Source organism: Oncorhynchus gorbuscha, linkage group LG03, assembly GCF_021184085.1.
Source record: "Oncorhynchus gorbuscha isolate QuinsamMale2020 ecotype Even-year linkage group LG03, OgorEven_v1.0, whole genome shotgun sequence".
In the NCBI taxonomy this organism is placed as follows: Eukaryota; Metazoa; Chordata; class Actinopteri; order Salmoniformes; family Salmonidae; genus Oncorhynchus; species Oncorhynchus gorbuscha.
This window is the reverse complement of record NC_060175.1, coordinates 83,254,172-83,279,335: the sequence shown is the minus strand read 5'-3', so window position 1 is coordinate 83,279,335 and position 25,164 is coordinate 83,254,172. Positions and strand designations below refer to the sequence as shown.

The following is a 25,164-nucleotide window of genomic DNA, read 5'->3' as shown; positions in this document are numbered from 1 at the left end:
GGTTAGGGTTGAATCAGGATGTGGACATGAAGCTAGGGTTAGGGTTGAACTGGGATGTGGACATGAAGCTAGTGCTAGGGTTGAACTAGGATGTGGACATGAAGCTAGGGTTATGGTTGAACCGGGATGTGGACATGAAGCTAGTGTTAGGGTTGAACCAGGATGTGGACATGAAGCTAGTGTTAGGGTTGAACTAGGATGTGGACATGAAGCTAGGGTTATGGTTGAACCGGGATGTGGACATGAAGCTAGGGTTAGGGTTAGAGTTGAACCAGGATGTAGACATGAAGCTAGGGGTAGGGTTGAACCAGGATGTAGACATGAAGCTAGGGGTAGGGTTGAACTGGGATGTGGACATGAAGCTAGGGTTAGGGTTAGAGTTGAACCAGGATGTAGACATGAAGCTAGGGGTAGGGTTGAACCAGGATGTAGACATGAAGCTAGGGGTAGGGTTGAACTGGGATGTGGACATGAAGCTAGGGTTAGGGTTAGAATTGAACCAGGATGTAGACATGAAGCTAGGGTTAGAGTTGAACCAGGATGTAGACATGAAGCTAGGGTTAGAGTTGAACTGGGATGTAGACATGAATCTCGGGTTAGGGTTGAACCATGATGTGGACATGAAGCTAGGGTTAGGGTTGAACTGGGATGTGGACATGAAGCTAGGGTTAGGGTTGAACCAGGATGTGGACATGAAGCTAGGGTTAGGGTTGAACCAGGATGTGGACATGAAGCTAGGGTTAGGGTTGAACTGGGATGTGGACATGAAGCTAGGGTTAGAGTTGAACTGGGATGTGGACATGAAGCTAGGGTTAGCGTTGAACTGGGATGTGGACATGAAGCTAGGGTTAGGGTTGAACCAGGATGTGGACATAAAGCTAGGGGTAGGGTTGAACCGGGATGTGGACATGAAGCTAGGGTTAGGGTTGAATCAGGATGTGGACATGAAGCTAGGGTTAGGGTTGAACCTGGATGTGGACATGAAGCTAGGGTTAGGGTTGAACTGGGATGTGGACATGAAGCTAGTGCTAGGGTTGAACTAGGATGTGAACATGAAGCTAGGGTTATGGTTGAACCGGGATGTGGACATGAAGCTAGTGTTAGGGTTGAACCAGGATGTGGACATGAAGTTAGGGTTAGCGTTGAACCGGGATGTGGACATGAATTTAGGGGTAGGGTTGAACCAGGATGTGGACATGAAGTTAGGGGTAGGGTTGAACCAGGATGTGGACATGAAGCTAGGGTTAAGGTTAAACTAGGATGTGGACATGAAGCTAAGGGTAGGGTTGAACTGGGATGTGGACATGAAGCTAGGGTTAGGGTTGAACCATGATGTGGACATGAAGCTAGGGTTAGCGTTGAACTGGGATGTGGACATGAAGCTAGGGGTAGGGTTGAACCGGGATGTGGACATAAAGCTAGGGGTAGGGTTGAACCGGGATGTGGACATGAAGCTAGGGGTAGGGTTGAACCGGGATGTGGACATGAAGCTAGGGTTAGGGTTGAATCAGGATGTGGACATGAAGCTAGGGTTAGGGTTGAACCTGGATGTGGACATGAAGCTAGGGTTAGCGTTGAACCGGGATGTGGACATGCAGCTAGGGTTAGGGTTGAACGGGGATATGGACATGAAGCTAGGGTTAGGGTTGAACTGGGATGTGGACATGAAGTTAGGGTTAGGGTTGAACCAGGATGTGGACATGAAGCTAGGGGTAGAGTTGAACCAGGATGTGGACATGAAGCTAGGGTTAGGGTTGAACTGGGATGTGGACATGAAGCTAGGGTTAGGGTTGAACCAGGATGTGGACATGAAGCTAGGGGTAGGGTTGAACCAGGATGTGGACATGAAGCTAGGGGTAGGGTTGAACCAGGATGTGGACATGAAGCTAGGGTTAGGGTTGAACCAGGATGTGGACATGAAGCTAGGGGTAGGGTTGAACCAGGATGTGGACATGAAGCTAGGGGTAGGGTTGAACTGGGATGTGGACATGAAGCTAGGGTTAGCGTTGAACCGGGATGTGGACATGCAGCTAGGGTTAGGGTTGAATGGGGATATGGACATGAAGCTAGGGTTAGGGTTGAACTGGGATGTGGACATGAAGTTAGGGTTAGGGTTGAACCAGGATGTGGACATGAAGTTAGGGGTAGGGTTGAACCAGGATGTGGACATGAACCTAGGGTTAGGGTTGAACCAGGATGTGGACATGAAGCTAGGGTTAGGGTTGTACCAGGATGTGGACATGAAGCTAGGGTTAGGGTTGAACTGGGATGTGGACATGAAGCTAGGGTTAGGGTTAGAGTTGAACCAGGATGTAGACATGAAGCTAGGGTTAGAGTTGAACCAGGATGTAGACATGAAGCTAGGGTTAGAGTTGAACTGGGATGTGGACATGAAGCTAGGGTTAGGGTTGAACCATGATGTGGACATGAATCTAGAGTTAGGGTTGAACCATGATGTGGACATGAAGCTAGAGTTAGGGTTGAACTGGGATGTGGACATGAAGTTAGGGTTAGCGTTGAACCGGGATGTGGACATGAAGTTAGGGGTAGGGTTGAACCAGGATGTGGACATGAAGTTAGGGGTAGGGTTGAACCAGGATGTGGACATGAAGCTAGGGTTAAGGTTAAACTAGGATGTGGACATGAAGCTAAGGGTAGGGTTGAACTGGGATGTGGACATGAAGCTAGGGTTAGGGTTGAACCATGATGTGGACATGAAGCTAGGGTTAGCGTTGAACTGGGATGTGGACATGAAGCTAGGGTTAGGGTTGAACCAGGATGTGGACATGAAGCTAGGGTTAGGGTTGAACTGGGATGTGGACATGAAGCTAGTGCTAGGGTTGAACTAGGATGTGGACATGAAGCTAGGGTTATGGTTGAACCGGGATGTGGACATGAAGCTAGTGTTAGGGTTGAACCAGGATGTGGACATGAAGCGAGTGTTAGGGTTGAACTAGGATGTGGACATGAAGCTAGGGTTATGGTTGAACCGGGATGTGGACATGAAGCTAGGGTTAGGGGTAGGGTTGAACCAGGATGTAGACATGAAGCTAGGGGTAGGGTTGAACTGGGATGTGGACATGAAGCTAGGGTTAGGGTTAGAGTTGAACCAGGATGTAGACATGAAGCTAGGGGTAGGGTTGAACCATGATGTGGACATGAAGCTAGGGTTAGGGTTGAACTGGGATGTGGACATGAAGCTAGGGTTAGGGTTGAACCAGGATGTGGACATGAAGCTAGGGTTAGGGTTGAACCAGGATGTGGACATGAAGCTAGGGTTAGGGTTGAACTGGGATGTGGACATGAAGCTAGGGTTAGAGTTGAACTGGGATGTGGACATGAAGCTAGGGTTAGGGTTGAACCAGGATGTGGACATAAAGCTAGGGGTAGGGTTGAACCGGGATGTGGACATGAAGCTAGTGTTAGGGTTGAACCAGGATGTGGACATGAAGCTAGTGTTAGGGTTGAACTAGGATGTGGACATGAAGCTAGGGTTATGGTTGAACCGGGATGTGGACATGAAGCTAGGGTTAGGGTTAGAGTTGAACCAGGATGTAGACATGAAGCTAGGGGTAGGGTTGAACCAGGATGTAGACATGAAGCTAGGGGTAGGGTTGAACTGGGATGTGGACATGAAGCTAGGGTTAGGGTTAGAGTTGAACCAGGATGTAGACATGAAGCTAGGGGTAGGGTTGAACCAGGATGTAGACATGAAGCTAGGGGTAGGGTTGAACTGGGATGTGGACATGAAGCTAGGGTTAGGGTTAGAGTTGAACCAGGATTTAGACATGAAGCTAGGGTTAGGGTTGAATCAGGATGTGGACATGAAGCTAGGGTTAGGGTTGAACCAGGATGTGGACATAAAGCTAGGGGTAGGGTTGAACTGGGATGTGGACATGAAGCTAGGGTTAGGGTTGAATCAGGATGTGGACATGAAGCTAGGGTTAGGGTTGAACCTGGATGTGGACATGAAGCTAGGGTTAGGGTTGAATCAGGATGTGGACATGAAGCTAGGGTTAGGGTTGAACCTGGATGTGGACATGAAGCTAGGGTTAGCGTTGAACCGGGATGTGGACATGCAGCTAGGGTTAGGGTTGAACGGGGATATGGACATGAAGCTAGGGTTAGGGTTGAACTGGGATGTGGACATGAAGTTAGGGTTAGGGTTGAACCAGGATGTGGACATGAAGCTAGGGGTAGGGTTGAACCAGGATGTGGACATGAAGCTAGGGTTAGGGTTGAACTGGGATGTGGACATGAAGCTAGGGTTAGGGTTGAACCAGGATGTGGACATGAAGCTAGGGGTAGGGTTGAACTGGGATGTGGACATGAAGCTAGGGTTAGCGTTGAACCGGGATGTGGACATGCAGCTAGGGTTAGGGTTGAACGGGGATATGGACATGAAGCTAGGGTTAGGGTTGAACTGGGATGTGGACATGAAGTTAGGGTTAGGGTTGAACCAGGATGTGGACATGAAGTTAGGGGTAGGGTTGAACCAGGATGTGGACATGAACCTAGGGTTAGGGTTGAACCAGGATGTGGACATGAAGCTAGGGTTAGGGTTGTACCAGGATGTGGACATGAAGCTAGGGTTAGGGTTGAACTGGGATGTGGACATGAAGCTAGGGTTAGGGTTAGAGTTGAACCAGGATGTAGACATGAAGCTAGGGTTAGAGTTGAACCAGGATGTAGACATGAAGCTAGGGTTAGAGTTGAACTGGGATGTGGACATGAAGCTAGGGTTAGGGTTGAACCATGATGTGGACATGAATCTAGAGTTAGGGTTGAACCATGATGTGGACATGAAGCTAGAGTTAGGGTTGAACTGGGATGTGGACATGAAGTTAGGGTTAGCGTTGAACCGGGATGTGGACATGAAGTTAGGGGTAGGGTTGAACCAGGATGTGGACATGAAGTTAGGGGTAGGGTTGAACCAGGATGTGGACATGAAGCTAGGGTTAAGGTTAAACTAGGATGTGGACATGAAGCTAAGGGTAGGGTTGAACCAGGATGTGGACATGAAGCTAGTGTTAGGGTTGAACTAGGATGTGGACATGAAGCTAGGGTTATGGTTGAACCGGGATGTGGACATGAAGCTAGGGTTAGGGTTAGAGTTGAACCAGGATGTAGACATGAAGCTAGGGGTAGGGTTGAACCAGGATGTAGACATGAAGCTAGGGGTAGGGTTGAACTGGGATGTGGACATGAAGCTAGGGTTAGGGTTAGAGTTGAACCAGGATGTAGACATGAAGCTAGGGGTAGGGTTGAACCAGGATGTAGACATGAAGCTAGGGGTAGGGTTGAACTGGGATGTGGACATGAAGCTAGGGTTAGGGTTAGAATTGAACCAGGATGTAGACATGAAGCTAGGGTTAGAGTTGAACCAGGATGTAGACATGAAGCTAGGGTTAGAGTTGAACTGGGATGTAGACATGAATCTCGGGTTAGGGTTGAACCATGATGTGGACATGAAGCTAGGGTTAGGGTTGAACTGGGATGTGGACATGAAGCTAGGGTTAGGGTTGAACCAGGATGTGGACATGAAGCTAGGGTTAGGGTTGAACCAGGATGTGGACATGAAGCTAGGGTTAGGGTTGAACTGGGATGTGGACATGAAGCTAGGGTTAGAGTTGAACTGGGATGTGGACATGAAGCTAGGGTTAGCGTTGAACTGGGATGTGGACATGAAGCTAGGGTTAGGGTTGAACCAGGATGTGGACATAAAGCTAGGGGTAGGGTTGAACCGGGATGTGGACATGAAGCTAGGGTTAGGGTTGAATCAGGATGTGGACATGAAGCTAGGGTTAGGGTTGAACCTGGATGTGGACATGAAGCTAGGGTTAGGGTTGAACTGGGATGTGGACATGAAGCTAGTGCTAGGGTTGAACTAGGATGTGAACATGAAGCTAGGGTTATGGTTGAACCGGGATGTGGACATGAAGCTAGTGTTAGGGTTGAACCAGGATGTGGACATGAAGCTAGTGTTAGGGTTGAACTAGGATGTGGACATGAAGCTAGGGTTATGGTTGAACCGGGATGTGGACATGAAGCTAGGGTTAGGGTTAGAGTTGAACCAGGATGTAGACATGAAGCTAGGGGTAGGGTTGAACCAGGATGTAGACATGAAGCTAGGGGTAGGGTTGAACTGGGATGTGGACATGAAGCTAGGGTTAGGGTTAGAGTTGAACCAGGATGTAGACATGAAGCTAGGGGTAGGGTTGAACCAGGATGTAGACATGAAGCTAGGGGTAGGGTTGAACTGGGATGTGGACATGAAGCTAGGGTTAGGGTTAGAGTTGAACCAGGATGTAGACATGAAGCTAGGGTTAGAGTTGAACCAGGATGTAGACATGAAGCTAGGGTTAGAGTTGAACTGGGATGTAGACATGAAGCTAGGGTTAGTGTTGAACCATGATGTGGACATGAAGCTAGGGTTAGTGTTGAAACATGATGTGGACATGAAGCTAGGGTTAGGGTTGAACCATGATGTGGACATGAAGCTAGAGTTAGGGTTATGGTGAAACATGCTTTAGGCCTTATATGCAACAGCATACAGTATACGTATGTGTTTTTACTCTTGTGAAAACATGAAGTATACCGTATAGAGCACCGAAGAGCACAGACTATCGCAGATGACGACAGACCAGACCTGAAACCCCACCTCTTTAAGGAATACCTAGGATAGGATAAGTAATCCCTCTCACCCCCTCCCCCCCTTTAAGATTTAGATGCACTATTGTAAAGTGACTGTTCCACTGGATGTCATAAGGTGAATGCACCAATTTGTAAGTCGCTCTGAATAAGAGCGTCTGCTAAATGACTTAAATGTAAATGTATGTAAATGTAGACCACAACTTCAAACATGGAATCAGTCACACACATATACAACTCCCACCCCTGAGGCAAGCCTGCTGTTGCTCTATGAAATGGGCCATCTCATAACATAGATTGTGGAGTGGACATGGCTTTATCAGCCTCTTAAATGATAACCACGTAATCCAATCAATATTTCAGCAATGGAAGCCCTGCATCTTGCAAAGCCTATATTGGCTGCTTCTTCCGGGAGAAATGACATGCTTGCTGAGATACTGTATCTAGTATGTCATAACTTCGGGAATTGACCGGCACAATATGTTCTATGGATTCTAGATCCAATTGCTTAGTCAGCCGAGTGCTCCTTATTGCAATCAAATAGATGACAGTGGCTAGACCAGAGCAAAGACCAATTATGATACCTTTTAATGGTTAAGTGGCTGGAGGATGGTATTAAAGAACTAGTAGTAATAAAAAATAAAACATGATTGATCTTTTAGGACCTGGAATACCCAAGCCCATCTAAAATGTAGCATGATGTTTTTAGTAAAATATTTTCTCCTTTCCACATATCCCCCATTCTCTCTCTCTGTCTCTCTCTCTCTCACACACACTTTACACTCTTTACACACACACACACACACACACACACACACACACACACACACACACACACACACACACACACACACACACACACACACACACACACACACACACACACACACACACACACACACACACACACACACACACACACACACACACACACACACACACAATGTTTATTATAAGACATGCACTGCACACATGCAGTATTTGGTTTCAACAAATATTAATTAATATTAATTCATTTAATATGTCAAATGCAGATGTCCTTGTTGTAAATGACAGTTTGCTATAAATTGAGCTGATCACTATAGTAATTATTGAACTGCTCTGTTTCAGGGCCCTGTGCTGCCCACTGCCCACACCCCCGCCTCTCATCCCATGTCTCCATTGACCAAACGCCGCAGCATCACCGGCTGCCACAGAAACGCTTCTCCACTGCAAACGTGTCATGAATGAGACTCTGTGATGGGTAGTCTACCGCCGTGGGGTCCAATTTAGCCTCGTTTATCCTTCGACACGCAGGGGGACACAACAGCGGAGGACAGAAAACAATGTTCATTCCATTAGACTGAGAAGGGCTGCCAATCTAAACCTGTGCGATATTTTAGATCAGCGCAGTTTACCTACTCATCAGTCATATTGTCGATAAAAAGGACATATATTTTTGGGACATGTAATAGGATATCAAATCTTGTGTGACCGACACCTACCGAACAGTCAAGGATGAAATAAGGTAAGCTATTGAATAATTGCCTCTATTTTTGTTTGAGGAATGTTGCGAGATATGCGAATTATGTTACTATGTTGCAGTCGAGTTTACATGGATAGAGTTACAGACTGCTGGTTCTCTCATGTTCAGTTTAGTTGGCTACATTTCACATAACTTAGGCTACTTTACGCAGCATAAATGAGTAATGTATGTTACGTGTGTACAATATGTATGGCTATTTGCACATCTCAATGTGGAGTTCATTGGTATTCTAGTCAATGGAGACATAGATGGTGAAGGTATTGATCTTTGATTTCAATGTATGGTGCTTATATATGCTATACCATCTTGTCAAACTCAAGAGCATAACCTACTAGGGGAAATCCAAATACAGCCTGAATTTGTGTGGATATACAGTAGGGAATGTATGTGTCCTATATTGTCTACCCAGAACTTATCCGTGATGCCAGTTTGTTTGTTATGTTTGAAACTTTACAGTTGTAGCTGGTCAACATGTCAACAAATCTAAAGTGCTGGCCATATTCTCAGAATAAGACTATAACATTGACTATAGCTATAATTTCCTTTGAATTACTGTCAGGTAATCCAAATCATACAAAGCAACGTGTATAGATTCAGTAATGCAGCCTGGCATCAAAGTCATAGGAACCATGCTTTACGTACAGGATTTATCAGCACCGCTAATACATTTTATATCTACTAATGGTTTACTTACTTTAGACAGAAACGAAAGTAGGTAGGTAGGTCTGGTTGGTGCGTGTGTGTGTGTAATCCGCGACTGTCTCGGTAGCAATCCAAGGGTTCCGTGTTCAAATCCGGTTGGGGACAACTGCAGCATTTTAGCTAATCCTGCCCCTAACATGTATTCTAAACGTGACCAAATTCATCTATTCCTGCTACGTAAATTCACCGAAACTTTTGTTTCGTTCTCCTAACCTTTTACGTAAATTATCCTAACCTTTGTCATTATTTCCCCTAACTGCCAATTTAAATTTCCCCATAATTATCTTTTGTTGTTATGGCACAAAAAGAAACCTGGCCCCAGAGAAAAACATAAAACTAAACATCCACCAAAATGTATGATAGCTTTCGTCATCCAATTCATATGCTATTGTACAACCTGGTAAGAGGTATGATACAACACGTCCTATAATTCCTATGGTATTGTACCATCGGTCTTCCATTCATAATCTAACCTAACGTAACTTAAAACGTCATGCTAAATGCAATGCACAATATCTCTTTTTTAATACCCCTCTCTGTCCTGTCACATCTCTACTCTAATTGATGGAGTATTTGAAAAAGTGGTTCTGTTTTTATACATAACAAATCCTTGCAGTCTAACTAAATTATCTGAGGTTTGTTTCCTTTTTCTTTCATGTTTGCAAATGTAATAACACAAAAGCTTTAGTACAAATCCCAATTGTGGGTGAAACATTAACATACCATTAGAGAAAAAATACTGTAGTCTGTATGAGATCTAACACTGCACAGACCAATATAGAAGAACTGCAGGACAGCCTTCCCGTGGGTCAGATGGATTCCTGTCTCTACAGCATGCAATCTGGCACACTTGTCTCAGTCAGAGCAGAGGAGGCCAGGGGAAGTCAGAGCAGGGGCAGGTCGATGGAATGAGTTTGCATCCATCGGGGTCCGGCCCGTTGTTGTTGTTGTTGTTGTCCAACCGGACTTCCAGCAATTAAAAGCCTATTTTGTCATTGGAGGAGTGATTAATAATTCATCCGTAGCTTAATTCGGCAACAAATCATCGCCAGGCATATTGAGGGATGTCATTGTGTAGCAGCCTGGTTGTGCTCTACTTCAATGAGCTCTGGGCAGCTGAGAGCTGTGACAACAGTTACAAAAAGAGGGTATATTACTGGAAACTTTCAAAGTTTACCAATAAACTACCATAATTTACCAATAAACTACCAGAATGTCACAAGACATCTAGTGGCCCTTTTGGGTACTTCAGATAATCACAGGTGTCTGGCCCTCTCTGTCGCCTTGTCACATATAAAGTATCGTGTATGAAATAATTACATAAGATGCTTTTAAAATAGAATGACAAATCTGTATAACAATATTCTAAATATAAACCATCGCCGTAGTGAATATCATTGGTGTTTAATGTGAGGGTTTCATCATGAAATATTATTTCTATATTTTTGTATTTATTTTACTGTCAGTATGTATTTGATGTCAATATTTTGGTGTCAGACTGGTGGAAGTTGTGAAAGAGTTGCAGAGTTAATAGAAAATAATGCCATTGTTGTTAAGATACTTTTTCCATTAATTCGGCTATTTTCTATTGAACCATATGGTTTATCTACTAGAAACTCATGGACAATATGGACACACATATAATAAATGAATACTATATATTAATACATTTTTTAAAAAGTTATTCATTTATAAATGACCAAAGTTATGATAGATTGCCATAGATTTTCTGTTAATTACGTAAATTACTGAAGATTCTGGTTAACTTTGGTAAATTACCGGTAGCTTTGCAACCTTAACTGTGACTGCTAATCAGAGGCCCGCTCTACGACATTTCAGAAGAACATGCTACTTAAGCATGTTTTAACCATGTGAAATGGTGTTGGCATGTTGGCAGATTATTGTTTGAATAAATTGTCGCATTGAATTCGCTATGAATAGGTCATAGCATGTCTGTATGTCAGACCTTTAAAAAAAAGAGGCTAGCTAAATTACTTAAACATAAATTACAATTGTGCAGAAAATTTTCCTTTTGTCTTTCATTCAAATGTTAAACCTACAGGTTCGGGAAAACAGTACAAGCTCCCACCACCATACACATACTACATTACTGTATGTTGAGGAGCCTCTCTGGAGGTTTGATGGCTTCTACTCCATCACGCTGAAGTGACACTAATTAAATCATCCTTCTCTGCTGAAGGTTCTCTCTCTGCTTAGTCACTGTGGTGCCGGTGTTCTATCTGCTACCAGGGAGTTACCAGCAATGATGTCACTGCTAGTGGCCTTTAAGGGAACTGGAGCTGGCTTACATCCAGAATAGTGGGTGTTCTCCAGGTAGTTGTCATAGTCAGGATGAGTAGAGCGATACACAGCCATTTCATACAGTATCATGTATCACTGACCACTATGACATGATTATAGGGACCAACGTTGCATTAGCAATTGCTCTAAGTGACAACATTTTCTTCTGTGATATGAGATCCATGACCTTGGGTTTGACCTCTCTCTCTCTCTCCCTTTTGTGGACTATTCATTGTGAGATGCATTTAATCAGGTTTCATGAGCCTCAATGACACCCGTGACTGGGGAATAGGCCATTATGTAGAAAGGATGCTGTTGCTATGAAATGTTGATGTACCAAGATTTCCTCATATTCGAAGAGAACAGAGAAAAACATTTCTGCAAAGGTGTTATTGATATCAATATTCCAAGATGAACAGTCTAGTAAAGTCAGTCAATGAAAAACAATTGTAATTGATTATTTACAGCAAGCAAATGATGCATGATAAGATAGCTTGACTGATCTATGTTCCACTATGCTGCTCATGGGGGGAACTGAATATGAATGATGGAACAGACACTGTCTCTGACCCGTCTCCAATGACCAAGGCCTTTCATAACCCTGTTACTGTCTTCTCTCTCTGTGACATCATCATGGAGACTCCCAAGAGAGGAACTGTTAGTGCTAAACTGCTGGGCAACCTAACTGTATCATGACGGGAGACAGAGCAACGATGTCACCATGCATTTCACCTTGAGCTGTATGTAGTCACCCAATAAATGGTACTTGGTCGTCTTGCCCCATCTCTTCTCATCTCTTCTCTACTCTTCTCATCTCTTCTCTACTTTTCTCTTCTTTCTCCTATAACCAAGGCTATTACATATGTATAAGCGACTAGAATTATTCTGACCTTTTAAGTAAAAACAGATGTTATATGCAGCAAATACTGCGTAAACCTCATAACTTTGAGCACCGAATTCATTCACATTAATTTGAATCGTTTTTTGTATTATTTTCCACTCCCTAGCTACCTATCTGACTGCTCTCAGCAGTACAGTACACCATGTAGTGGGTATAGGTCAGCTGGTGGTACACTGCAAGGCAATTACATTACAGAGCCTCTCTCCACCAGCCAGCCTCATGTGTCACTGGCTACACTACTCTGTGACTACACTGTGTTGGAGTGCACCGTGGTAACCATGTTGTGGGACACTCCTGTGGACACAGAAAGCAAAATTGCCTGTGCTGTTATGCACACTGAAGCGTGAAGCTCACTTTGTCAAAAACCCTTGCTAGCTTGTCGTGTCGTGGCACCACCACAATTCGTACGTTTTTGGGTCCATTTGTAAAAATAAAATTACATGAAAATTAAAGTGCCTAAATGTGTCAGTCTCATCTACTGTGCCCAGTACACATGCAGCTCAGTGACCCTGTATAATCGAATGTATTCATAGTAAATAACTAAATATATTCAGCAAGGAAGGAAATGACGGCCTCCTGAGCAGTGCTGTGGTCTAAAGGCACTAGAGATTCTGGGTTCGAGTCCAGGCTCTGTTGCAGCCGGCCGTGCCACTAGAGATTCTGGGTTCGAGTCCAGGCTCTGTCGCAGCCGGCCGTGCCACTAGAGATTCTGGGTTCGAGTCCGGGCTCTGTCGCAGCCGGCCGTGCCACTAGAGATTCTAGGTTCGAGTCCGGGCTCTGTCGCAGTCGGCCGAGCCACTAGAGATTCTGGGTTCGAGTCCAGGCTCTGTCGCAGCCGGCCGTGCCACTAGAGATTCTGGGTTCGAGTCCGGGCTCTGTCGCAGCCGGCCGTGCCACTAGAGATTCTAGGTTCGAGTCCGGGCTCTGTCGCAGCCGGCCGTGCCACTAGAGATTCTGGGTTCGAGTCCGGGCTCTGTCGCAGCCGGCCGTGCCACTAGTGATGCTGTGTTCGAGTCCGGGCTCTGTCGCAGCCGGCCGTGCCACTAGAGATTCTGGGTTCGAGTCCGGGCTCTGTCGCAGCCGGCCGTGCCACTAGAGATTCTGGGTTCGAATCCAGGCTCTGTCGCAGCCGGCCGTGCCACTAAAGATTCTGGGTTCGAGTCCGGGCTCTGTCGCAGCCGGCCGTGCCACTAGAGATTCTGGGTTCGAATCTGGGCTCTGTCGCAGCCGGCCGTGCCACTAGAGATTCTGGGTTCGAATCCGAGCTCTGTCGCAGCCGGCCGTGCCACTAGAGATTCTGGGTTCGAGTCCGGGCTCTGTCGCAGCCGGCCGTGCCACTAGAGATTCTGGGTTTGAGTCCGGGCTCTGTCGCAGCCGGCCGTGCCACTAGAGATTCTGGGTTCGAATCCGAGCTCTGTCGCAGCCGGCCGTGCCACTAGTGATTCTGTGTTCGAGTCCGGGCTCTGTCGCAGCCGGCCGTGCCACTAGAGATTCTGGGTTCGAGTCCGGGCTCTGTCGCAGCCGGCCGTGCCACTAGTGATTCTGGGTTCGAGTCCGGGCTCTGTCGCAGCCGGCCGTGCCACTAGAGATTCTGGGTTCGAGTCCGGGCTCTGTCGCAGCCGGCCGTGCCACTAGAGATTCTGGGTTCGAGTCCGGGCTCTGTCGCAGCCGGCCGTGCCACTAGAGATTCTAGGTTCGAGTCCGGGCTCTGTCGCAGCCGGCCGTGCCACTAGAGATTCTGGGTTAGAGTCCGGGCTCTGTCGCAGCCGGCCGTGCCACTAGTGATTCTGTGTTCGAGTCCGGGCTCTGTCGCAGCCGGCCGTGCCACTAGAGATTCTGGGTTCGAGTCCGGGCTCTGTCGCAGCCGGCCGTGCCACTAGTGATTTTGGGTTCGAGTCCGGGCTCTGTCGCAGCCGGCCGTGCCACTAGAGATTCTGGGTTCGAGTCCGGGCTCTGTCGCAGTCGGCCGAGCCACTAGAGATTCTGGTTCGAGTCCGGGCTCTGTCGCAGCCGGCCGTGCCACTAGAGATTCTGGGTTAGAGTCTGGGCTCTGTCGCAGCCGGCCGTGCCACTAGAGATTCTGGGTTCGAGTCCGGGCTCTGTAGCAGGCGGCCGTGCCACTAAAGATTCTGGGTTCGAGTCTGGGCTCTGTCGCTGCCGGCCGTGCCACTAGAGATTCTGGGTTTGAGTCCAGGCTCCGTCGCAGCCGGCCCGGGAGACCCATTAGAGCGACGCACAATAGGCTCAGCATCGTCCAGCTTAGGGGAGGGTTTGGCCGGCAGGGATGTCTTTGTTCCATTGCGCACTAGTGACTCCTGTGGCGGGCTGGGCGCTTTGCACACTTACACTGTCGCCAGGTGTACAGTGTTCCCTCCCGCACATTGGTGCGTCTGGCTACCGAGTTAAGTGGACATTGTGTCAAGAAGCCGTGTGGCTTGATTGGGTTGTGTTTCGAGGACGCACGGCTCTCGACCTTCGCCTCTCCCAAGTCCGTACGGGAGTTGCAGTGATGAGACAAGACTGTAACTACCAATTGGATACCATGAAATTGGGGAAAAAAAGGGGTAGAAGGAAGGAAAGGACATTCTGAAAAGTCTTCATGGGGTTTTGTTGTGTTGAATTTTGTCCTTGAGTGGGGTGTATTTTTAGACTCTTGACCAATAGCTTATTTTCACATCTGTTTTCTTCTCCATAGAAACAAGGCTTGGATGAGAGGCAGATTGAGAGGACATAGAGAGGAGATCAGTGAGAGGAAGATGGATAAAAGCTCCCTGTTGACGAGCATGTATTAGGCTTCTGTATGCACCACAGTGTGGATACAGGAGCAGATGATGATCACGTGTGTCAGTGTTAACTCAGTGTCCCACTAAATTAGATTAAGTGGATTTCAATCACTTGATTTCATGGATTTGTTTGAGTCGATATCCATGTGGAAAATTCAATTTACTGCACACCAGATGTCACAAAACCTTGGTCATGATAAACATGCTTGTGGTTTGCTCCTTTAGGTTCAGTAAGAATGTCTCTTTCCTGCCCTTGCCCTGTGCCATCCCTCTCTCAAACCTATTGATCTAGAGGACTTGAAAGCGTCCTATAAAATGGTGTCTTTGTCTTGGGGAGGAGCGTCTCATTTCCTCTGAGATATGACTACCTTTTTAATGTCCCTTTCCATACATCCCATATTAGTACTGATGAAGTGGAAGGAAGAGGTGGTTAATTGCAGGCTGCTGGCTCTATTGACACTGTAGCATCCTGTCCCTGTGCTGTTCTCTGCTGAGTCAATGACAGCTCCTGCTAGCAGATTAGTGGATTGTACAACAATCCTCTTGTCCCTCAGCAAACTGTTCTCTCTCCATTGTTCTCTCTCTCTCATCCTCTCAAGTCTCCACAGTCAGTTCACTGCGTCAAAGAAAGCAAGAAGGGCAGAAAACATTGGATCTAAATACAGTGTGCTCATTTAGACAGCTCTTGACGACTATAAGTGGTGTTCTAAAGAAACCCTCTACCTCTGGTTACCTCCATTCGGCCCCCCTTTATTCATAGCTTTCTATTTCTTACATTTTCTACCTTGTCTAAATGTTGGAAATAGCTGTTCTCCGTACCTGATGGACTTTGTGTTAGCAGTTTTCTCCCCACGGGTGTAGTGTCTGTCTCCAGTATGTCCCTGCTCCCTCCCCACTCTCACTGAAAGGATCCTCTGACACAGATTTGCATGTTAAGTTTAAACGTCGCTCACAAGGGACGATTAATCAGCAACACAGCAATTAATGAGTCTTTGTCCCTGGGTGATTAATTGACGTCTCCTGCGTCCAACACAGGGAATATGCTGGACCAGCTGTTTATTCCATTTAGTGAGCTTTTTCTGGCATTCTGTAATATTTACTCAACTTTGAGGAGAACATTTGTCTGTAATTTTGGCATGAGTAGTGGTGCAATTAAATCATAAAATGTAGCTTCATGCAGGCTGTTTTTTTTTCTTTCTGAAAATGAAACAGTCAGTTATTTGTGCCCTGGTTCTGGAAAATGTCTTACCCTGTTGTAGTTAACTTAAAATCAGCCATAACAGAAAGCCTGCAAGCTAAATCATATACAGTTACAGCAATGTTAAGGAAATAAAAAGACTCAGAGAGAAAACCCTCCAAGCAGTTAATTACATTAGTAAGAAGATAAGTTGTTTGTCAGGAAGAGGAGGCGGTGATGGTGGGAGAAAAATGAATGTACAGTATACAGTACTGCAGGGCTGTACGCTACATTCAATGCAGAGAGAGTTACTTTGTTGTGTAACTACAAAGATCATTTATGTTATTCTCTTTGCCGTTTCAGGGGCATTGCTTGGTGATTTAGTGTCTGTGGGTGTTCAGCATATAAAATGTATTTGATGAACGCTGGGACACACACACACTCACATATGCACTCACGCACACACAAAGTAACATAACTCACTTGATTTAAATGTTGTTGTTTTTTACATTTTGACACCCACTAACAGACCTTATTACCTTATTAGATCCATTACTCCTATGGATGGATGTTTCCTTAGGAAGAGGGAAGATTATGTAGAAGGAAGAGCCATATGTTCTCCTAACATACCTCTGTGAGATGTCTTATGTTTGTTATAGAATCATCTCCCACTCAGTAGCCACTGCTCAAGCAGCAAGAAGGTCAATCTTCAGAAATTTGCAAGCAGAAACCACCATGTTAGTTCTCTCATTTTGTTTGGCAACAATATGAGAGCAGTGTGTCAAGGGGAGTCAATGGGGAATCAAGGGGAATGTGATTTGTGAATGTGATGTGTGATGACCTACCTACACATAAATGCAACCACAAGCAAAATCTTTTGGGATTATTCCTCCATGCGAATGCCAGGGAAATGTATTATTCCACAATTATTTCATGCTTCATTTAAAATAATTGTCTTGAGCTATTTGTCATCTGAGATAGTACTCTGTAGGTGTTTCATCCCAGAAATACTTTTTACAGACAGGGTCTAGAACATATTGAACGTCAATGAGCAGAGATGAGTCCTCTGTAGTCAGATTAACACGGCAGGATGCCAACCTTGTGACTCCATTCTCAGATTACACCAGATTGTGTAACATCAGAGCCCTGGTGCCAAGCAGCAATCTCATGTAAGGGATACTCTTAGATTAGCTGTAGGCCTGCTAGACTACAGTACAGTCAGGACTAGTGCAATTATTAATTGGAAGATTGGTTTCCACGACCATTCTTTATGTTGGTTGCCTATTTAACTGACATATAGCCTAATATATTATTGGTTCTACTGATAACATATCAAATGTTAGAATAATTATAAAACAGAGATCACTTCAACCTCTGAAGTACCTCCTAGGGAACATTGGTATGGTTTCTCTTTCATTTTCTCTTCTTATCCTTAATCCCAAAGTCCATCAGACTGGACGTGCTTTGCACAGATTCCCAGTGTAATTCAAAATGCAAGGGATGCCTATGTTACTCACACACAGCTCACATAGCTCGGTTAGATTAGTGTATGGTTTGATTATTGTTCATGAACCCAGTGGAGGACTTTCTGACTTGGAGTCGAGGAATCCACATCCTCTTTCTGAACCACTAGATTACGCTAAACTTGAGTATGAGATCTGAAAATCAATTTACGATGAATAAAAAAGATATAATAATAAAGTTCTAACTGCTCAAATACCTTTGACCTTGGTGCTATAAGGTATATCTGCAATCTAATAACACAATGCTGGGTTGTTAATAAAACATAATTGCTGTAAGGTGATGTACTTTTTTGAGTTCTGGTATTGGAAGACATCACAAAACAGTTCTGACATCTGGGACTAATAGGAAAATACTCATTATCTCACTCAAGACCATACATTTTGCAGATAGGATCTTATAGTGCAAAGTCCTTGATTTTTCATATCATAGGTTCTGGTCCTCTTTTGCAAATACTTTGATTTTTTTCACCCCTTTTTCAGAAGAATAGCCATCACTTAAGCTCTTAATGGTAAAAACAAAGAAATACATTTGCCTTAGAGCATGTTTAAAGCCCATTGGATAGGCCTTGCTGTTTTTGTCTTGTTCTATATCAATATGAAAACCTCCAGAAAATACTATTTCACAAAAATTACAAACTTACCACATTTTATTGATAACTAGTAGTAGTTTACTGACTTTGGGTGTCAGAGACCATAACAATATATCTGTTTACTCATCCAGAGCTAAACTTTAGCAATGTTGCTAGTTCTCCATAGGGAATAGTATATTTGTCATTTTAGTGAACTATCGCCTTAACAAATGAACTGTCACGTATAGTAACGACTTCTCATGAAAATGTTCCCGGGGAATTTACATCTCAACAGTTTTATGGGCCCTTGATTCATGACATTTTTAGAGTTATACATTGCATTCGGAAAGTATTCAGACCCCTTGAATTTTTCCACATATTATTACGTTATAGCCTTAGCCTCGAGTCTTCTTGGGTATGACGCTAGAAGCTTGGCACACATGTATTTGGAGAGTTTCTCCCATTCTTCTCTGCAGATCTTCTCAAGCTCTGTCAGTTTGGATGGGGAGCGTTGCTGAACAGCTATTTTCAGATATTTCCAGAGATGTTCGATCGAGTTCAAGTACGGGCTCTGGCCGGATCACTCAAGGACATTCAGAGACTTGTCCCGAAGCCACTCCTGCATTGTCTTGGCTGTGTGCTTAGGGTCGTTGTCCTGTTGGAAGGTAAACTTTTGCCCCAGTTTGAGGTCCTGCACTCTGGAGCAGGTTTTCATCAAGGATTTCTCTGTAGTTGTTCCTGCCGCTGAAAAACATCCCCACAGCATGATGCTGCCACCACCACACTTCACCGTAGGGATGGTGTCAGGTTTCCTCCAGACATGGCGCTTGGTATTCAAGCCAAAGCGTTAAATCTTGGTTTCATCAGACCAGAGAATGTGGTTTCTCATGGTCTAAGAGTGTTTAGGTTACTTTTGGCAAACTCCAAAGGGGCTGCCATTTTACTGAGTAGTGACTTCCGTCTGACCACTCCTCCATAAAGGCCTGATTGGTGGAGTGCTGCAGAGATGGATGTCATTCTGGAAAGTTCTCCCATCTCCACAGAGGAACTCTGAAGCTCTGTCAGAGTGACCATTGGGTTCTTGGTCTCCTCCCTGACCAAGGCTCTTCTTTCCTAATTGCTCAGTTTGGCCGGACGACCAGCTCTTAGAAGAGTCTTGGTAATTTCAAGCTTCTTCCATTTAATAACGATGGATGCCACTGTGTTCTTGGGGACCTTCAATGCCACAGAAATATTTTGGTACCCTTCCCCAGATCTGTGCCTTGACACAATACTGTCTCGGAGCTCTGCAGACAATTCCTTCGGCCTCATGGCTTGGTTTTTGCTCTGACATGCACTGTCAACTGTGTAGATTGCTGAGGATTTTTTATGTATTTAATCCATTTTAGAATAAGGCTGTAACGTAACAAAATGTGGGAGAAGCCAAGGGGTCTGAATACTTTCCGATGGCACTGTATGTGTGATACTCTGGGAGACTGGGAGATGATATTCAGAGGCTGTCACTGATGCTGCCTCTCTGAATGTCTTGCTGCTTGAGAATGCAAAGGCAGAGGAAAGTCAATGACATGCTCACCCTGCAGCCAAGTATGGGATAGGATATACAGTACTTCTATAAGTGCTTTCTGAATACCTACTATGGTGTTTAGCAATGTTCCCTCTAAACTGCACGTATGGGCGGGCGCGCAGTTGCCCTGAAACTGCCGCGCAGCTCCAAAGCAGGACTGCACAGAAGAAATATCAGACATAGAGAAGCACCAGATAGAACTTCATCCAGCTTTGTAGAGTTTACCCTGTTAGTTAACACTATCACCGATTCCCTTTACAGTGGCAATTGTGATCGAATCAATGCAATATTAGCCACTTTCAATGCAACATACCGAAACAAAAGGAACGTTTTGTTGTTGGTAGAACTCATCGGAGTAGGATTCTATTGCATGCGGCATAACCAATCAGAGCTGCAGTAGGCCTATTTGCAAGTAGACCATTGCCATATATGGATCTGTGCCGTTTACTTTGAACTGGACAGCATGAGCGGTCATGAGTAGATGCGCTTGTTTTTAGATCACTGTAATAATGGTATGGGAAAAAAATAATACATTTTATTTTGCAAATATCCATAGTAGCCTACTGGGCCAATGTTAAAACTGTAACTTAAAGCGGATACTGCCTCAGTGTTTTTTAAATTGACGTTTTATTTAACAAGTCAGTTAAGAACAGGCAAGTGTTAGCGCACAGTAAACGCACGCTGGAAATTGCAGAGAATTTTCCCAACGTTCAAGTTTGCGCTCAGCAGACCTGAAATGTTCTCAGTGCCTATAAAAATGATAGGGAACATTGGTGTTTAGTTTCCTTTTTTTAAATATAAGAATCGTGCCACAGGGGTAGATCGGGAGAGTGTGCCAAGTACAGTTGATACTGGCCCATCTTTTTCAGACCCTTTGGGTCAAGAGTAACACTTAGCCAATGACAATGGCTGCTAGGAGTGGTGAGTGTGTGGCACCGTCATAGATGTTGTGTCTAAGTAACGGTCAGGCAATTTCATGAAGAGAACCGGTGTGTGTATGTACAACATGTCTCTCAGAACTTCTAACACTAGCAGTCACAATCGCTTTGTGTCCATCCCGTTGTGACCTTGATATAAAACGTCTTACAATCTCCCCGTTGGGCATTCTCCAAATCCACGCAGCTGTTTTTCAATTGGTGTTTTCTTCTTCTTTCTCCCCTCATCCTCAGGACTCAGGGTCTCTCTCTCTGCAGCTCCTCCAGTGGATTGGATCATTGCAGTAGCTTTCAGTTGCGGCCAAAGTGTCTTTTATATAAGAAGATCATAATACAAAATACATAGCCTCCAGAATTATTACTGTAGGCCATGACTAACATGGATTTCTTATCATTTAAACAATAAAATGCTGAAGAAGTGAAGTGATGCTATTTGATAACTATGGCTCATATGAATAGACTGCAATATTTATATGCACATTTATCGCACTGAAGAAGAACAAAAACATGTTACTCACACAATACATGAATCATGTAGATTGTTGCATTCAGTAGCACTTACAAAGTCTCCCTGGGGATACTCCGAAATGTTTCTCTCTACTCTCCTCTAAGTTATCTCTGAGGTTGTTATCACTGTAATATGCTGTGAGAATGCCCCATTGGGAGCTGAAAAATAGTATGAAAGGCCTCTCTCTGATCACATACACAGACAGTTCTGTTTGTGAAAAGATATTCTCCTTCCTGGAGGCTGTTTGAATCTTGGTCAACAACAGTGGGTTTTTCTTTACTAATCCCTAAGGTTGAAATGGTCATCAAATTAAGCCGATATATACAATCACAGCCCTAGCATAGCTGACAGCCAGCCTTCTTTTATCTAGTCTAAGCATTCAGAGGTATTTCCATTCAAATATGGTCCTATCTTCACATTCATAATGTTGTTAATGATGGCAGTAGTGCTTATAATTGTTTCCCCTACTTTTATGATACGCTACTGTACATTCATTGTACCTTTATTGTAAATTTACTAGCAAACACACACACACACACACACACACACACACACACACAGTATTGAAACACAAAGAATCACGCAAAGTCATAGAAGGCATACTTAATCACGCACAAGCAACTGAACAACTCAGCTGAACAACTCATAGGATTGCTCAGTCATTATCATTTAGCACCACTGCATAGACAGAGATTGTATGGAGATAGGATGGAAAAAGCTGTAGAATACATAACTTACAGGTGAAAACCACAAATTAATATAAGAAATTATGCTATTCCCCATTCATTAGCATGAGGTGACTGTACCCTGTGGGATTTACAGTGAAGAGCATGATGTAATACACTAACTCATCCATCCCAGTTCTATACTGCGGCAATATTAGCAACCACACACACACACACACACACACACCGCGAGGCTGTCAATTGAGCTGTCTTGCAACATCTTGTCTCGTCCTCATGTGCCCTCATCAGACCTCTTGTGTTGTGACTTTAGCCTGAGGTCAGTGTGAGTTTTGTCTGTTTGACATCCCTACCTACGGCAGGAAAAGACAGTCCAGACCCAGCCGTCCTCCGGGGTTAGATGTCCTTGTTTGCTTACCAAAGCACTACACTTTTATTGTAAACAGAAACACAGCTGTTGCATAATTCACAGCTGCTCCCTCCTTAAGACAGGCAGGTAATGGGGCAGCACAATGGGGCTCTCGCTCCACTGGAGACCGGGGGGTAGATTGATAGTTCGGGTTGGCACAGGCAGTGCAAAGGTGCACCGTCTACACACCCACCCCATGCAAGTGTCCCCAACTGGATGTCCTTTTGTGGCTGGAGCTATTGTACAATGTGGCTTTCTGCTATGTGATAAAATGTATAAAAATCATCTCAGACTCTGATGCATAGGTCTTCAAATGTTTTTTTTAACCTGGGGAAGGCACAGACTGGAATAGGGAGTTGACATTAATAATTGAACCAAGTCGATCAGTGGCTGCCTCCCTGCATGTAAAGCATCTGTCTGTCATCATAAGGCAATGCTGCGCCTTATTAAACCGTTGGGGGATGCAATGAATTTCATCTGGAGGTTTTCAAGGGCTCTCGAAGGTTGCTGACTGACTCAACTATTTGCATTTCTCACTCATGCACATGCGCGCACACACATACTCACACACACACAATCTGATAATTACTCAACTGCCCAAATGAAGACATATTCAGTTATGTCAGTCCCAGTCACTCAGGATATTGTCATTAAGGTTCTGGCGTAAGCTCTATGAGGATCCACTATCGAACACATCCACTGTGGATCTCTGGATCAGTGTGAACATCAATGAGGTTTAGGGGCGTGCTTTTACAAAAGCTCGGAGCACAGTAGTAGATCTATGGAAATGTGTCAGTACAGTGTTTCAAGGAACTGATAGAGGTACCAGAGCAAATAGCTTTTATTGAATGGGTATACGAGGGGGATTCCATTGTGAGATAATAGCTTTCTTTCTCGTAGAGATGTGATTGTCTCTGCTGTCATCGCGCCCTGCATGCTACAGTACGTGGTCGGTTACTGACTGCCTAATGTGTAGTCTCATTAGTATGGGTGTCAATGCCTGTCCTCTCCTTCAGCTGAACCTGCCTGTCATGCCAGACTCTGTTACTGTAATGGATCTGCTGTAGCTGCTGCCGCATTGTCCCCAGATGGCTGGAGCGCAGATCCCCTGTTTGTCATTTCCCAAGGATACTGTATGAGCACGTGTTTGTGTGTGTGTGTGTCTGTGTGTGTATGTGTGTGTGTGTGTTTGTGTGTGCATGTGTGTGTGTGTTTGTGTGTGTGTGTGTCTGTGTATGTATGTGTGTGTGTGTGTTTGTGTGTGCGTGTGTGTGTGTGTGTTTGTGTGTGTGTGTGTCTGTGTATGTGTGTGTGTGTTTGTGTGTGCATGTGTGTGTGTGTGTGTGTGTGTGTGTCTGTGTCTGTGTCTGTGTCTGTGTCTGTGTCTGTGTCTGTGTCTGTGTCTGTGTCTGTGTCTGTGTCTGTGTCTGTGTCTGTGTCTGTGTCTGTGTCTGTGTCTGTGTATGTGTATGTATGTGTGTGTGTGTGTGTTTGTGTGTGCATGTGTGTGGGGTCTTTTATACTCGCATGCTTCCATGCATGTGTGCTTGTCCGAGTGTGTGTCAACTCAAATCAAATTGTATTCGCCACACGCTTCATAGACAACAGGTGTAGACTAACAATTAAGTGCTTATTTACAGGTCATTTTCCGACAATGCAGAGTTGTAGATAAGTTTACAAAAAAATATAATAATTGAAATAGTGACACAGTGAATAACGAATACAAATAAAGAGTAAAACAACATGGCTATATATGGGGAGTAGAAAATAGCATTCCTATATACTAGTGGAGGTCAGTGCCGTTTATTTAAAAAAATAAAATCATGAGCATGACCTAATTTCTATTGTAGCATGTTGGATGACTGTAATTCATATTCCGTTCACCCGCGTCAATGTAACATTATAGTTTGCCCTATACCCATCATGAGGCTGCTACAACCTAGCCTATGAATGAACGTTTACAACTTAGGTGCACACAGGTCGAGAGAAATATTTGACACATTCAATACCGCCTTGCACACTCTTGCCTTCATCTAGCTTATCTAGGATGTTGTCACGTCCTGACCTTAGTTCCTTTTTTATGTCTCTGTTTTAGTTTGGTCATTGCGTGAGTTGGGGTGGGCATTCTATGTTTTTGTTCTATGTTTTCTATTTCTATGTGTTTGGCCTGGTATGATTCCCAATCAGAGGCAGCTGGCAATCGTTGTCTCTGATTGAGAACCATACTTAGGCAGCCTGTTTTCCCACTATGGGGGTGGGTAGTTATTTTCTGTTTAGTGTTTTTGTTGCACCTTGCAGAACTGTTCGTTTGTTGTTTTTGTTCAGTATTCATCTTTATTTAAAATATTATGAATACGTACCACACTGCACTTTGGTCCTCTTCTCCTTCTCCCGACGACAATCTTTAAAGAACTACCCACCACCAAAGGACCAAGCAGCGTGGTGAAAGGGCTCCTGAACAGGTGAGCAGCGCTATCTGGAGTATGAGACAACCTGGGAGGAGATAGAGAGGTGGTCAGTCAACCCAGGGAGAGTGCCGGAGCACGCCTGGGATTCTCTAGAACAGTGCGAGGAGGTGTACCAGAGAATGGAGTTGGCGTCACAAACACGGCTGGCAAAGGAGCCCAAGAGGCAGCACGGCACACCTGACTCTGTGTGGCAGAGTCAGGTTGGAGACCTGAGCCAACTCCCCGTGCTTACAGTGGCGGGCGTCGTACTGGTCAGGCACCGTGTTATGCGGTAGAGCGCACGGTGTCCCCAGTACGCGTTCTTAGCCCGGTGCGCTACATCCCAGCTCCCCACATCTGCCGGGCTAGGGTGAGGATCCAGCCAGGGCGGATGGTGCCAGCCCTGCTCTCCAGACAGCCAGTGCGTCTCCTCGGGCCAGGATATCCTGCGTTGGCTCTGCACACTGTCTCCCGTGTGTCTGCACA

General features: G+C 44.9%; 1 protein-coding gene across 3 annotated transcripts in view; it reads left to right on the top strand.

Moving 5' to 3' along the window:
- The first annotated feature begins 7,892 nt into the window (after positions 1–7,892).
- LOC124032065 (disks large-associated protein 4-like) overlaps positions 7,893–25,164 on the top strand; it is a 127,735-nt gene continuing 110,463 nt past the window's right edge. For 2 of the 3 annotated variants that reach the window (XM_046344112.1, XM_046344113.1), the window contains exon 1: positions 7,894–8,158. The gene's annotated coding sequence lies outside the window, so the exon portion shown is untranslated. Of the gene's footprint in view, positions 8,159–25,164 lie in introns of all 3 variants that reach the window. The other variant, XM_046344111.1, reaches the window with a different exon arrangement.